The sequence below is a fragment of the Cetorhinus maximus genome, chromosome 14 (genome assembly GCF_964194155.1).
Source record: "Cetorhinus maximus chromosome 14, sCetMax3.hap1.1, whole genome shotgun sequence".
In the NCBI taxonomy this organism is placed as follows: domain Eukaryota; kingdom Metazoa; phylum Chordata; class Chondrichthyes; order Lamniformes; family Cetorhinidae; genus Cetorhinus; species Cetorhinus maximus.
Window position 1 is genome coordinate 116011644 of NC_135892.1, and position 14826 is coordinate 116026469.

Here is a 14826-nt window from a genome sequence, read left to right on the forward strand (position 1 = left end):
TCCTGCTATAGGAAGAGAGCTGGACTTTTCACCCCGGCAGATGCTCACATGGTGGTAAATATAATAGTAAAGAAGATGGAACAATTAAATCTGGAATATTACTTTAAACAAAATTAAGTAGGTACAGGTTCAAGCTAGTAAAAGGTCATTTTAGGCTGATTCACACAAAAACTGATTAAAGTGGAATAAACTTCCAGAGAGTGAATGCAAGAGCTTGGAGTCTTGTAAGAAACCTTCAGGTAGTCCAGCTGGAGTGGGTTGTTAGGGTCTCTGGATGGATTACGATGGATTAAGGCAATTGTCCTGTTATAATTATGGCCAGGTCTATTCCCAACTCTCTCTCTCTATCTCTCTCTGTCTCTCCAGCTCTCGTTCTCTATCTCTCTCTCTGTCTCTCCAGCTCTCCTTCTCTCTCTCTCTCTCTGTCTCTCCAGTTCTCGTTCTCTCTCTCTCTCTTTCTGTCTCCCAGCTCTCCTTCTCTATCTCTCTCTCTCTGTCTCTCCAGCTCTCCTCCTCTCTCTCATTCCAGCTCTCCTTGTCTTTCTTTCTCCCTCCAGTTCTCTGTCTCTCTCTATATATATCTCTTTCTTCCTTTCTCTCTCTCTATCTAGAATCTTATAGTACAGGAGGTCATTTGGGCCCATCATATACTTGTGCCAAAAGGTTCACCCAATTAACCCCACTCCCTGCTCTTTCCCAACAGCTCTACATGTTTTCCCCATCAAGCATTTACCCTGTTTCTTTTTGAAAGTTGTTATTAAATTTGCCACCTCCATCTCTTTGGGCTGCTCAGTTCAGTTCAGGTTATAATGGCTCGCTGTGTAAGAATATTTTCAGGACTGGTTCTTTTCCCTGTCTGTCCTGTCTGTTTCTCCCATCTATCTCTCACCTTTCTCTCACACTGCCCTTCTCTCTCACCTACGTCTTTTCTTCTTTTTCTCTCTCCGTCTTTCTCTTCTCCCTTAACTCCGAGATCCTGTAACAAGGCTGTCAGCACCAGAATCAGGAATATTCTGAGTGTTAAATGCACTCCTGCAGTGAAGCAGACTGTCAGAATCCAATGACAATCAGACGGAGTCCGGATACAGTCTGCCAGACATGTTGCTGCTAAGATTATATGTTGTTTGACTTTCTAATCAGAGGTTTCATCATGAAGGAAGCTGCTGTTCCTTCCCACTCTCTATGGGTGTGGGGTGGGGAAGGGGATAATTCCCTAATACAGAGGGAAATCAGGGATGGAGAGGGTCACTCACACCTACTAGATGCAAGTATCTCATTGGGTGGCCGCTCAGGATTCAGAACCAGGACTGTCTGGAGCTCCAGTCTCCCCTGTTTGGGATGTTTACTCTTGAGGAAGAGTCTAGAACTAGGGGTCACTGTTTAAAAATAAGGGTTCGTCCATTTAAAATGGAGATGAGGTGAAATGTTTTCTCTCAGAGGGCCGTGAGTCTTTGGAACTCCTTTCCTGAAAAGGCAGTGGAAGCAGAGACTTTGAATATTAAGGCAGAGGTGGATAGATTCTTGGTAAGCAAGGGGGTGATAGGTTATCGGGGGGGTAGGCAGGATGCAGATCTGAGGTCACTGTCAGATCAACCATGATCTTATTAATTGGTGAAGCAGGCTCGAGGGGCCGAATGGCCTACACCTGCTCCTTGTTCATTTTTGTGCGCATGTTCTTTGGAACAGTCTGGAGAACCAGTCTCCCCTCTCTGGGGCTGTCTGACACTGTGGTCTCCCCTCTCTGAGTCTATCTGGAGCTCCTGTTCACCTCCTGTGGGACTGTCTATGTTATGGTTTGAACATTGTGCTTTCTGACCCAGGGTCAGGAATATTGCAGAATGCATAGAAACATAGAAACTAGGAGCAGGAGTAGGCCCTTCGGCCCTTCGAGCCTGCTCCGCCATTCAGTATGATCATGGCTGATCCTCTATCTCAACGGCATATTCCTACTTTCTCCCCTTACCCCTTGATACCTTTAGAGTCTGGAAATCTATCGATTTCCTTCTTAAATATATTGTGACTTGGCCTCCACAGCCTCTGTGGTAGAGAATTCCACAGGTTCACCACCCTCTGAGTGAAGACGTTTTTCCTCAGCTCAGTCCTAAATGGCCTACCCTGTATCCTGAGACTGTGACCCCTTGTTCTAGACCCCCAGCCAGAGGAAACATCATCCCTGCATCCAGTCTGTCCTTCCCTGTCAGAATTTTATATGTTTCAATGAGATCCCCCCTCATTCTTCTAAACTCCAGTGAGTACAGGGCCTAGTCGGCCCAATCTCTCCTCATACGACAATCCTGCCATCCCAGGAATGCGGTGTGTAGAGGAGACTGGACACCAGCCCAGGACACCGCAGGGTGCAGTGTGTAGAGGAGACTGGACACCAGCCCAGGACTCCGCAGGGTGCAGTGTGTAGAGGAGACTGGACACCAGCCCAGGACACTGCAGGGTGCAGTGTGTAGAGGAGACTGGACACCAGCCCAGGACTCCGCAGGGTGCGGTGTGTAGAGGAGACTGGACTCCAGCCCAGGACACTGCAGGGTGCGGTGTGTAGAGGAGAGTGGACACCAGCCCAGGACTCCGCAGGGTGCGGTGTGTAGAGGAGACTGGACACCAGCCCAGGACTCCGCAGGGTGCAGTGTGTAGAGGAGACTTGACACTAGCCCAGGACACCGCAGGGTGCAGTGTGTAGAGGAGACTGGACACTAGCCCAGGACACCGCAGGGTGCAGTGTGTAGAGGAGACTGGACACCAGGCCAGGACTCCGCAGGGTGCAGTGTGTAGAGGAGACTGGACACTAGCCCAGGACACCGCAGGGTGCAGTGTGTAGAGGAGACTGGACACCAGCCCAGGACACTGCAGGGTGCAGTGTGTAGAGGAGACTGGACACTAGCCCAGGACACCGCAGGGTGCAGTGTGTAGAGGAGACTGGACACCAGGCCAGGACTCCGCAGGGTGCGGTGTGTAGAGGAGACTGGACACCAGCTCAGGACTCCGCAGGGTGCAGTGTGTAGAGGAGACTGGACACCAGCTCAGGACTCCGCAGGGTGCAGTGTGTAGAGGAGACTGGACACCAGCTCAGGACTCCGCAGGGTGCAGTGTGTAGAGGAGACTGGACACCAGGCCAGGACTCCGCAGGGTGCAGTGTGTAGAGGAGACTGGACACCAGCCCAGGACTCCGCAGGGTGCAGTGTGTAGAGGAGACTGGACACCAGCCCAGGACTCCGCAGGGTGCAGTGTGTAGAGGAGACTGGACACCAGCCCAGGACACTGCAGGGTGCAGTGTGTAGAGGAGACTGGACACCAGGCCAGGACTCCGCAGGGTGCAGTGTGTAGAGGAGACTGGACACCAGCCCAGGACACTGCAGGGTGCAGTAGCAGAATTGGTGAGGGGCAGCAGGTTTCGGGATTTCGGGCAGATCTGAGGTGTTGTTCAGAAACAACAGAATAAAGACTGAAAAGATTAAGAGACCTGCAGGAATTCCCGAGATTTAAAGTAATCGCTCTCTGATAAGCACTAACCCTTTTCCCACACTTACAAACAATCTCACCACTGAGTTCAGAGTCACCTACCTGTTCCTGTTGAAGTATCACTCTCAGCACAATCTCTGTACCTGCCTCTACTGCAACTCACAGGCTTTTTATACCATCCCTTCCATTTGTATTTCAAAGGAACTCGTCATCACGATTAAATCAACCTTTTCAAGGACAATAGTCACAGAAAGCTGAAACAGCCAGCGCTCCAAAAGATTCAGAGCTTCCAACAGACGTGGCATATGTAAACAGAACCTCTCCACTTGTTAGACTGCGAGGGGGATTAGCACCTCTTCACACACAGGAAATTTCACAGCGTCCTGTCAAAACCGGACACCTTTCACAATCTCCGCTAGCCACTGATGACACCATTTTTAATTTCGAAACCTTTCCTCTCGGTGACACGCTGATTTTAAGCTTCAATGTGCATTTTCACAGAACCTTTTCAACAGATCAATACTAAATAAGCTGGACAATTAGAGACAGAGCGAACGCAGGAACATCTCATTTCCCTTTTGTCCCTGATTTTCTCCGGTGATAGGGCAACAAACCCACCTGCCCTGCCTCATTGCACTGGAACGGAAATATTTTCCATCTCACAACAACCCAGAAAGGTCAGAAAACAGTACATTGTTAGCGGGCAGCAGCGGGATGGGGGGAGCAGGGGGATGGGGGGTGCAGCGGGATGGGAGGAGCAGGGGGATGGGGGGGAGCAGGGGGATGGGGGGGAGCAGGGGGATGGGGGGTGCAGCGGGATGGGGAGGAGCAGGGGGATGGGGGGTGCAGCGGGATGGGGGGAGCAGGGGGATGGGGGGAGCAGGGGGATGGGGAGGAGCAGGGGGATGGGGGGGAGCAGGGGGATGGGGGGAGCAGGGGGATGGGGGGGAGCAGGGGGATGGGGGGGAGCAGGGGGATGGGGGGAGCAGGGGGATGGGGGGTGCAGCGGGATGGGGGGAGCAGGGGGATGGGGGGGAACGGGGGATGGGGGCAGGGGGATGGGGGGTGCAGCGGGATGGGGGGAGCAGGGGGATGGGGGGGAACGGGGGATGGGGGCAGGGGGATGGGGGCAGGGGGATGGGGGTGAGCAGGGGGATGGGGGGTGCAGCGGGATGGGGGGAGCAGGGGGATGGGGGGAGCAGGGGGATGGGGGGTGCAGCGGGATGGGGGGAGCAGGGGGATGGGGGGGAACGGGGGATGGGGGGAGCAGGGGGATGGGGGGGAACGGGGGATGGGGGGTGCAGCGGGATGGGGGGAGCAGGGGGATGGGGGGGAACGGGGGATGGGGGCAGGGGGATGGGGGTGAGCAGGGGGATGGGGGGAGCAGGGGGATGGGGGGAGCAGGGGGATGGGGGGGAGCAGGGGGATGGGGGGGAGCAGGGGGATGGGGGGAGCAGGGGGATGGGGGGTGCAGCGGGATGGGGGGAGCAGGGGGATGGGGGGGAACGGGGGATGGGGGCAGGGGGATGGGGGCAGGGGGATGGGGGTGAGCAGGGGGATGGGGGGAGCTTGGGGGGTGGTGATGGGGGAATAGGGGAGCTGGAAGGGAGCAGGGGAGCTGGAGGGGTGGAGCAGGGTATCTAGTGGAAGCAGGGTCTGTGTGAACAAGGTGGACTGGGGGCTGTGGGACCCCCACCCCCCCCCATTTGATGGGGACTGGGGGCTGCAGTGTAAGTTATCCAGTGGGTTCAATCCAGGGGGTTTATTCTGCTCTTTCCTGTTAACGTTCAGGTACGAGGAGGGGAAACCTGCCTGTTTTGGGGAAAAGTTTCCGGTGTCTGTCCCAGTTCCATTCGAAGGATGAAGGGCAGCATCTAGAACCCAGCAGGGCAGATTTCTGGCCTGTTTCCTGATCCCGCCCATTCCTTCTTTGCTGCACTTTGATGGTTTTGCTGTAAAATGGAGCCCCCAGTATTTCCTTCGAGCCGGCTGAACATTACTGAGCGATACTTACCTCAGGCTCAGGGGGTCTCATGTCTTCTTCTGAAAGTATTTAACCAGCGCAGCCTGGATGTTGCTGGGTCACCGCTACAGGTCCAACTGTGAACTCAGGATCTTAGACACAGCCTCTGAGAATAGGGCCGGAGTGATCTCCTGGGCAGTGGACATTCCTTATCTACCAGCACCATTTGCACTTTCCGGCCATGCATGTGACCGGTCTCTCTGAGGCATTAGACAAAGGAGGTCCCAGACTTGTGACAGCTTCTTCTCCCATTCCTCAAGCCCCAGAGGCTGGAACCAGCTGAGAATTAGACAGTTGCAGGTTGCCTCTGGGATATCTTTCTCTTTCTTTTAGGATTTTCTCCTTGAAGCTGGGGAGACATAGAAACATAGAAACTAGGAGCAGGAGTAGGCTATTCGGCCCTTCGAGCCTGCTCCACCATTCATTATGATCATGGTTGATCCTCTATCTCAACGCCGTACTCCCGCTCTCCCCAGATCCCTTGATGCCTTTAGAGTCCAGAAATCTATCTATTTCCTTCTCAAATATATTCAGTGTCTTGGCCTCCACTGCCTCTGTGGTAGAGAATTCCACAGGTTCACCACCCTCTGAGTGAAGAAGTTTCTCCTCATCTCAGTCCTAAATGGTCTACCCCGCATCCTGAGACTGTGACCCCTTGTTCTAGACCCCCAGCCAGAGGAAACATCCTCCCTGCACCCAGTCTGTCCATCCCTGTCAGAATTTTATATGTTTCAATGAGATCCCCCCTCATTCTTCTAAACTCCAGTGAATACAGGGCCTAGTTGGCCCAATCTCTCCTCATACGACAATCCTGCCATCCCAGGTCTGGTGAACATTCTCTGCACTCCCTCTATGGCAAGTATATCCTTCCTTAGGTAAGGAGACCAAAACTGCACACAATACTCCAGGTGTGGTCTCACCAAGACCCTGTACAGCTACAGTAAGACATCCTTGCTCCTGTACTCAAGTCCTCTCACAATGAAGGCCAACATACCATTTGTCTTCTTAACTGCTTGCTGCACCTGCATGCTTGCTTTCAGTGATTGGTGTACAAGGACACCCAGGTCCCTTTGTACATCAACATTTCCCAATCTATCACCGTTTAAATAATACTCTGCCATTCTGTTTTTCCTACCAAAGTGGATAACTTCACACTTATCCACTTTATACTGCATCTGCCACTCACTCAACCTGCCTAAATCGCCTGGGCATTAGACTGAGGGAGCTTGGCCATCTCACAGATAGAATAGCAGCTAGAGTGAGCCATTTCTAAACAACAGGAGTTAGTCTGCCAGGTCAGCCTTTGTGAGGCTTTGATGAAGGGCTAAGTGCATGAATGTTTGACTATTTTGCAGAGAGGCACTCAGTCCTCATGTGCACTCTGTTCAATCAATGCTCCTTCCTTGATTTTCATTTCATTTTATACCCGGCACTGAAAACCTTGAGAAATGATTCAGGTTGACTCTGAATGGATTTTTGTCCATCAGTAGAGAAAGGTCTAATTTCCTCTTTAGGATATGTGGAGAGGCAGCCCATCTGTTTGTAGCTTGTACTAATGTAAAGAGAAAGACAAAAGCCTTTTAAGGGTTTGTTTTAACAATGCTCTGTAAAGTGGACCAGTTGAGGAATGCATTAGGAGGAAACTGCACACATCTGGGGCCCCATCTCACTCTGTTCTAATCAGATTTATTCGAGCTGTGGGGGTGGGATGAAGGATGCCAGAAGTGTAGATAATGACCTCCCTAAGTCACTGCTTGAGGGTAGAGAGAGATGGGCCCGTTCTGCAAAGCCTGACGGAAGGCTGAGGAGTTTGTGAGGGCCAGATCTTGATGGACTATCTCAAGTCTTCCAACAACAGATACTTACCTGGCAGGGGAGAGACCATGATCATGGTTCTCCCAGGACAAGGTTGTGAAGTGATGGCTATAACCAGTCGAGCCCCAGACCATGGGGTACCTAACACCGTCCGGGTGAGGGTGAAGGACAGAGATGGAGGAGCACCCATGGATCGCGCCTTCCTCATCAAGCGGATCCTGTTGAAGGTGTGTGGATTGGAAGTGGAGGAGATCTACTCCCTGCAGGACTTCCCCAGCGCTGGATATTTCAACGTGACCTTCAGGAATGTTGCTGCCTGGGTCAAGTTCCTGAAGGTGTTCGAGGAGAAGAGAGACCTGCCGGAGATGAAGATCCTGACGTTGGAGCCGCTCTTTGCTCTGCTGTTGCAATGGGACCGTGTGGTGACGGTGCATCTCTCCAACCACCACGTCGCTGTCGCTGACGTGTTCACCTTCCTCACCAGGTACGTCGACAAGGTTGGGAGCTGCACCGAGGTTAGAGATGCCTTCGGGATTTGGACATGCAAACACCAGGTTAAGGTCACGCTCAAGACCGACGGTAAAGGAGCCATCTTCCACCCTCCTTCCAGCTTCGCTATCGGGGGAAGCCGTGGCTTCCTTGTCTACGCTGGGCAACCCAAACTTTGTTGCTCATGTGGCAAGTCTGGTCATGTGGCGGCCAACTGCAGCGCCGCCCCCTTCAAGAACTGCAAACAGGAAGGGCACCAGACAAAGGACTGCAAACAGACTAAGTGCTGTAACCTGTGTGGCGAGGCAGGTCACCTCTACAGGACCTGCCCCAAACGCTGCCTCAATTATGCACAGGCAGCCAAAGCCAACGAGGGGGAAGCAGAGGAAATGGTCAATGTCACTGCTGCCAAGGACACTTGCAACCCTCCAACCACCAAGGCCCCCAGCGAGAACAATGGGACAAAGGAGGACACAGAGAGAGATAAGGTGGAGGAAAAGATTGAGGCAGCAGACAGCCAATCAACAGCACTGCCCCCTGAACCTCCCACTCCTCAGGAGAGCGAATCAATGGAGGAGGAAGCAGCGGAAAATCAGCAGGGGGAGTGGCAGCTGGTGAACAGAGTCAAAAGGAAGAAGGGGCAAAGAAGGGACCAAGCCACTTCCCAGACAAGTGGCAAGAGGCGTCTCCCATCCGACACGGATGACAAGGGCAGCTGCTCTTCGGACGAAGGAGGGAATGGGCGGCACCTACAGAAGAAGTGGCAAAGCTCTAGGGAGTTGGAGGACGAGACACCCGAGCTCCAGAACATTGGAGACAATGAGGAGACCAGCGCACCCCAACTTTGCCCACAACCCGAAGAGGCCAGCGCACTCCAGCCCCAGGAATCTGGGAGCAGTGAGGCGCTCAGCGCACCCCAGCTCCAGGAATCTGGGAGCAGTGAGGCGCTCAGCGCACCCCAGCTCCGGGAAGCCAGGAGCAGCAATGCCCCAGAGTGGGAGAGGATTGGAGAAGCTTCTCCAACAGAGGACATTTCAAATCCCGCTCTCTGCACAAACCCCCAGATGCCACCTGAGCAGAACACTGCCAATGGGGAGGTTCAGGACAGTTTCCTCAGCCCATCCAAAGTGAGGCAAATTCTGCACACTATGGGTATGCAGGAGCAGACCAAAGGTCTGGGACTCTCAGAGGTAACAGGTTTGGTAAGAGAATAAATGCTTTAAAATGGGGGGTTCTCCCAGGACTGAGGGACTGGGAACTGTTTAGAGCCCCTCGGGCTGTACAGCTCAAAATGAATGTCTGCAAATGATTGTATTGATGCACCTTGTGATACATGTTGTAAAAGTTGAACCTGATTGTAGTTTTGTGATAGTGATTTTGAAATGGTTTGGAATGTTCTTGAAGATATTTTATGAATAAAGTATATTTTTGCAAAAAAAAACAACAGATAAAACATTAACAACTTTATAGTTTCTAAATACATATTGCACTTTATTGAGCTAACAGAACCACAAAGTCCCATCAGTGACCTTTCACTGACCCTCACCTTTCTCAATTCCACACAGTCCATTTTAAAAGAAAGGATTTGCCTAGCATCTCCCTGGAGCTCAGGATTCTGCAGAATGCTTCATGATCAATGAAATAAAGCAGACAATATGTGTTATTGAGGTATAGTCACTGTCGCAATGTTCGAGATGCATTGTGATACAGACCAGACAATGTGTTTTTATGCAGCAGCATGTTTAGTTCAGTGGGTGGACGGACGTGATCGTTGGGTCTGGAATCGGCCGGGAAACAGTCTCCACCAACAATCAACCCCCAACCCTGATTCCACCCACACTGAGAAACTCAGCTCTACCAGGGCAGGGGAGGGAGGAGGGTGGGGGCGGGGGGGAGGGTGGGGGAGGGTGGGGGCAGGGGAGGGTGGGGGAGGGAGGACGGTGGGGGCGGGGGGAGGGTGGGTGTGGGTTGGGGGAGGGTGGGGGTGGGTGGGTGGAGGGTTGGGGTAGGATGGGGGGAGGGTGGGTGGGTGGAGGATGGGGGGAGGGTGGGGGTGGGGGGAGGGTGGGGGTGGGTGGGTGGAGGGTGGGGGTAGGATGGGGGGACGGTGGGGGTGGGTGGGTGGGGGGAGGGTGGGGATGGGTGGGTGGAGGGTGGGGGTAGGATGGGGGGGAGGGTGGGGGTGGGTGGGGGGAGGGTGGGTGGGTGGGGGATGGGTGGGGGGTGGGTGGGGGGAGGGTGGGCACTGACTGAAGCAGGGAGCTGAAACCTAAAAAGCATTAAATAAAGTTTTTAAAATAAGGGGAAAAAATGTGCATCACAATCAGTTACATGAACATATACCCGATAAAATACTGTGCATAGATTTTTCTTTTTCATTTAATAACAGAAACTCATCCCATTCTTGGATGAGGTTTCATGAAAAATGCAAATTCTGCCAATTCACCCATCCACCAACCTTAAGGCTGGACTGACCATGAAAAATCAGAGACAATTGAACCTTTAATAATCTTAATTGGCCTCTTAATTGTAACTCCTGACTCCCTAAAGCCTATCCACCATCTACAAGGCACAGGTCAGGAGTGTGACGGAATACTCCCCACTTGCCTGGATGAGTGCAGCTCCCACAACACTCAAGAAGCTCAACACCATCCAGGACAAAGCAACCCATCCACAAACATTCACTCCCTCCACCACTGACGCACAGTAGCAGCAGTGTGTGTACTGTCTACAAGATGCACTGCAGGAATTCACCAAGACTCCTTAGACAGCACCTTCCAAACCCATGACCACTACCATCTAGAAGGACAAGGGCAGCTGATAGATGGGAACACCACCAGCTGGAAGTTCCCCTCCAAGTCACTCACCATCCTGACTTGGAAATATATCACCGTTCCTTCACTGTCGCTGGGTCACAATCCTGGAACTCCCTCCCTAACAGCACTGTAGGTGTACCTACACCACATGGACTGCAGCGGTTCAAGAAGGCAGCTCACCACCACCTTCTCAAGGGCAATTAGGGATGGGCAATAAATGCTGGCCCAGCCAGCGACACCCACACCACATGAATGAATAAAAAAAAAGGGGATTGAGGATGGAGCTAAGGATGGGAAACTGGTGAATAATATTGTCAGACATAACAGAGGAAATATTTAAAGGATTGACTGATGGAGTTCAAGAGAAATACATTCCACTAAAGCTAAGAACAAACTAGCCAAGAATGAGATATGGTGGATAAATAATGAGGTGAGGATTAAATCTAAAGAAAAAGGCCTAGTAGATAAAGGAGGATAATGAAAGAGAAAACAATAATGTTAGAAAAGTTAAACATAGAAAGGTAAAGAGAAAATACAAAGAATTTAATATCCTCTATGGATGGACAAATAAGAGGAGGAGGATTACAGTGGGGAGAACAAGATGAAATTTCAGATAATTCTGGAATAGCAGAATATGGACCAGATACATTGCCTCAGTTTTCACTGAACAGGCTAACAAAGAGGGAAGATATGAAGAGGAGCATTACAGCGAAGATAAAAGAAGTAAAGATACTAGGCAAAGTGGCTAAAGTTGAAGACAAAGCCCTGGGTCCAGATGGATTATCCTCATGGATGCTGAAAGAAACTCGGGAGGAGTTGGGAGAGATGCTCATATCCCAATATAAACACTCAATAGGAAGGTGAATGTGCCAGAGGACTGGAGAACAGCAAATGCAAATCCCATCTATCAAAGGCATAGTGCACGAAAGTATAGATCAGTTAATTTAATATCAGTGGTAGGAAAGATACTAGAATCTTTACTAAAATTTTAATCATCCAGGAGCCTGAGAACGTGGCAAGTGATTTCCTACAAATATTTATGTTCGGGCCGCTGTTGTTCATCATATAGTGAAATTACTTGGATTCAAAAACTGGACTGGACCAGCCACATAAATGGCAGGACCACCACAGCATGTGAGAAGCTGGCTATTCTGTGGCAGTATCTCATCTACTGACTCCCCAAAGCATCTCTACCACCTAAAAAACACAAGGGCAGCAGATGCATGGGAACTGAATCATCTGCAAGACCCTCTCAGTCACACAGAATCCTACCTTGAACATATATCACCGTTCCTTCACTGTCGCTGGGTCAAAATCCTGGAACTCCCTCCCTAACAGCACTGTGGGTGTACCTACACCACATGGACTGCAGCGGTTCAAGAAGGCAGCTCACCACCACCTTCTCAAGGGGCAATTAGGGATGGGCAATAAACTCTGGCCCAGCCAGTGAAGACCACATCTCGAGAATAATTTTTAAAAATTGGAGCTATGGTTTTGAAATTTGCAGATACCAAAGTGGATGGTATAGCTAATATTCTCCAAAATACAGGATGGCGTAAACAGGTTTATAGAGTGGGTGGATAAACAGGAAATCAAATTCCACATGGTGAAGAGTCAGGTGATTCATTCTTGTCGGCGGAATAAGGAAGCCGCTGATTCTTTGGAAGGTAAGAAACTAAATAGATCAGAAGATCAAAAGAGCTGGAAGTCCAGACACAGAAACCACTGGAATTCATTTCTGGTGGAGCAGAATAGAAAAGTTAAAGGTAAAGTTCGATTTATGTAGAAGCTTGGTTAGACGGTACTTGGAGTACTTTGAGCTGTTTCTCTCTCCACAGATGCTGCCAGAGAGACTGGAGAAACTTGGGATGGGATCGTCCCAGATTTACACTAAGTGCGGTAGCGGGCGGGTTAAACGATGTTTTACGCCCCCGGCCGCGATGGTGGGTTTTCACCCTGTATCGTCCCAAACCCGCCACATTAATGATGCCTTCCTGGGAAACACACTATTCCCATGGCGGGCGGGGTCTCATTCACCCACCGCACCATCACCTCACCGCTTCACCACACCGGGCACCATATTTAAATCCAGCCGCACGCGCACATCTCAGGGCTTCCAGCCCGCAGCTACTACAGGGAAGATGTGGCCCTGAAAGGCAAGAAGACTGCAGCCCCCAGGTTTAATGATGCATCCCGCGAGTGCCTTTTGGACGCAGTGGAGGTTCTCCAGGATGCCCATGCCTTGTTGCTGCCCATCCTGTGACCAGAGAGGGGGTACTCAGGCCATAGGATGGTCAGCAGTCTCACTAATCCAGCATGGGAGGCGGTGCCAGTGGTGGTCAGTGCCAATGTCCTGCAAATGAGAAAAGCCACCCTGTGCCGCAAGAGGATGAATGATCTCCTCTGTTCTGCTAGGGTAAGTCACCCTTCTCATCACTCCCAACTCACACACTCACAAACACATCACACATCCACAGAGCCCTCACTCACTGCCACGTCAACAGACATCACCATTCACTCTGCCAGAATGTCATGAGCAGGCGACACCGAGTTCCACCATTCTCTTTGTGATCCCCATCTCTTCAGCATCCGTGACCAGTGACACTGTGCTCCTGAAGGGCTCAGGTGCTGAAGGCAGCCAAATCAACAGGTGCTTCTAAAGTTTAAAGGCTGCGTCTCTATGATATTACCCTGATCATGGAGCGCAAGCAAGCTGTCCTCATCCAGACAGGAGTCGGACATTCTGAGAGGTTTTGTGAAGATCTATGGAGTGTCCTCGCTGCATGTTGTCATCATCCTCCTGCGATCGAGCGACTATTAGGGCCTCCACTGTGTCTCCATGACAGGAGCATTATCACAGGGGGTATTGGTGCTGAGATAAGCCAGACTGGAGTCAAACGTTCACAACTGCGATGTGAGGAACTATGGGGTCACCTCATTACATGTCATCATCCTCCACAAATCTGGCAGCTATGAGGGCCTCCCGAGCACCTGCCTTGTCTGGTCAGTGCGAGAATCTCATCCCCATCATTGTCACCACCGAGGACCCTCTCACCCTCATCACTGTCGACATCCTCCTCATTGGAGGAGACCTCCAGCTCCTCCATCTCCTCCTCAGTCAGCTCCTCTCCCCGTTGCAGTGCCAGGTTGTAAAGGGCGCAGCAGACGATGACGATGTGTGACACCCTCTGTGGACTGTATTGCAGGGCTCCACCAGACTGGTCCAGGCACCACATCCGCACCTTCAGCATCCCGATAGTCTGCTCCACCAGGTGAGTTGCTGCATGAGCCTCATTATAGTGTCGCTCTGCTGCAGTCTGAGGCCACCACACGGGTGTCATCAGCCACGTCCTCTGTGGGTAGCCCTTGTCCCCAAGGAGCCATCCCTGCAGCCTCTGTGGACCCTGGAAGACTCCAGGGATCTGTGACCAACTGAGGATGTAGGAGCCATGGAGTCTCCTTGGAAACCGGGCGCACACCTACAGGATGTGTTTGTGGTGGTCGCACACCAGCAGCATGTTCAGGGAATGGAAGCCCTTGTGATTGACATAGTTGGCCGTGTATTGCGATAGAGACCTGAGAACCACATGAGTGCAGTCGATCGCACCCTGCACCTGTAGGATTCCTGAGATCTGGATAAATTCAATCGCCCTTGCATCCTGGTTGTCCTGGTCCCGGGCGAAATACACAAAGTTGTGTACCCTCGCAAAGATGGCATCCATGGCCTCATGGATGCATTTGTGGGTAGAGGCTTGTGAAACCCCACAGAGATTACCTGTGGAGCCCTGAAAGCAGCCACTGGTACAAATTGAGCGTTGTGGTCACTTTCACAACCACTGGCAGTGGATGCCCTCCATGTCCCTGTGGTGCCAAATCCTGCAGAGGCTGGCAGACTGACCAGTTCCCTGGACATGCCCAGTCTTCAGCCACACTGGTTCTCAGTCATCTGCAGGAATGAAAGGCGGTGTTTATAGACCCTGGGTCTGGCTAGACATCAACCAGCGATGGCTCACTGAGGCTCTTTGGTGGAGTGTGCAGGAGCCCCAATTGCCCCTTCATCCAGAGGGTGCTGTTCCTCCCTCTGCCCAGCCAGGCACCTCAGTCACTCCCTCCTCCGTCTTCTTCACTCTCTGTAAGCCACCAGGCACACAGCTCATTTACCAGACTCCATGATCCTGATGTAATCCTCCTGCGGGATGAAAGAGAGAGACATGT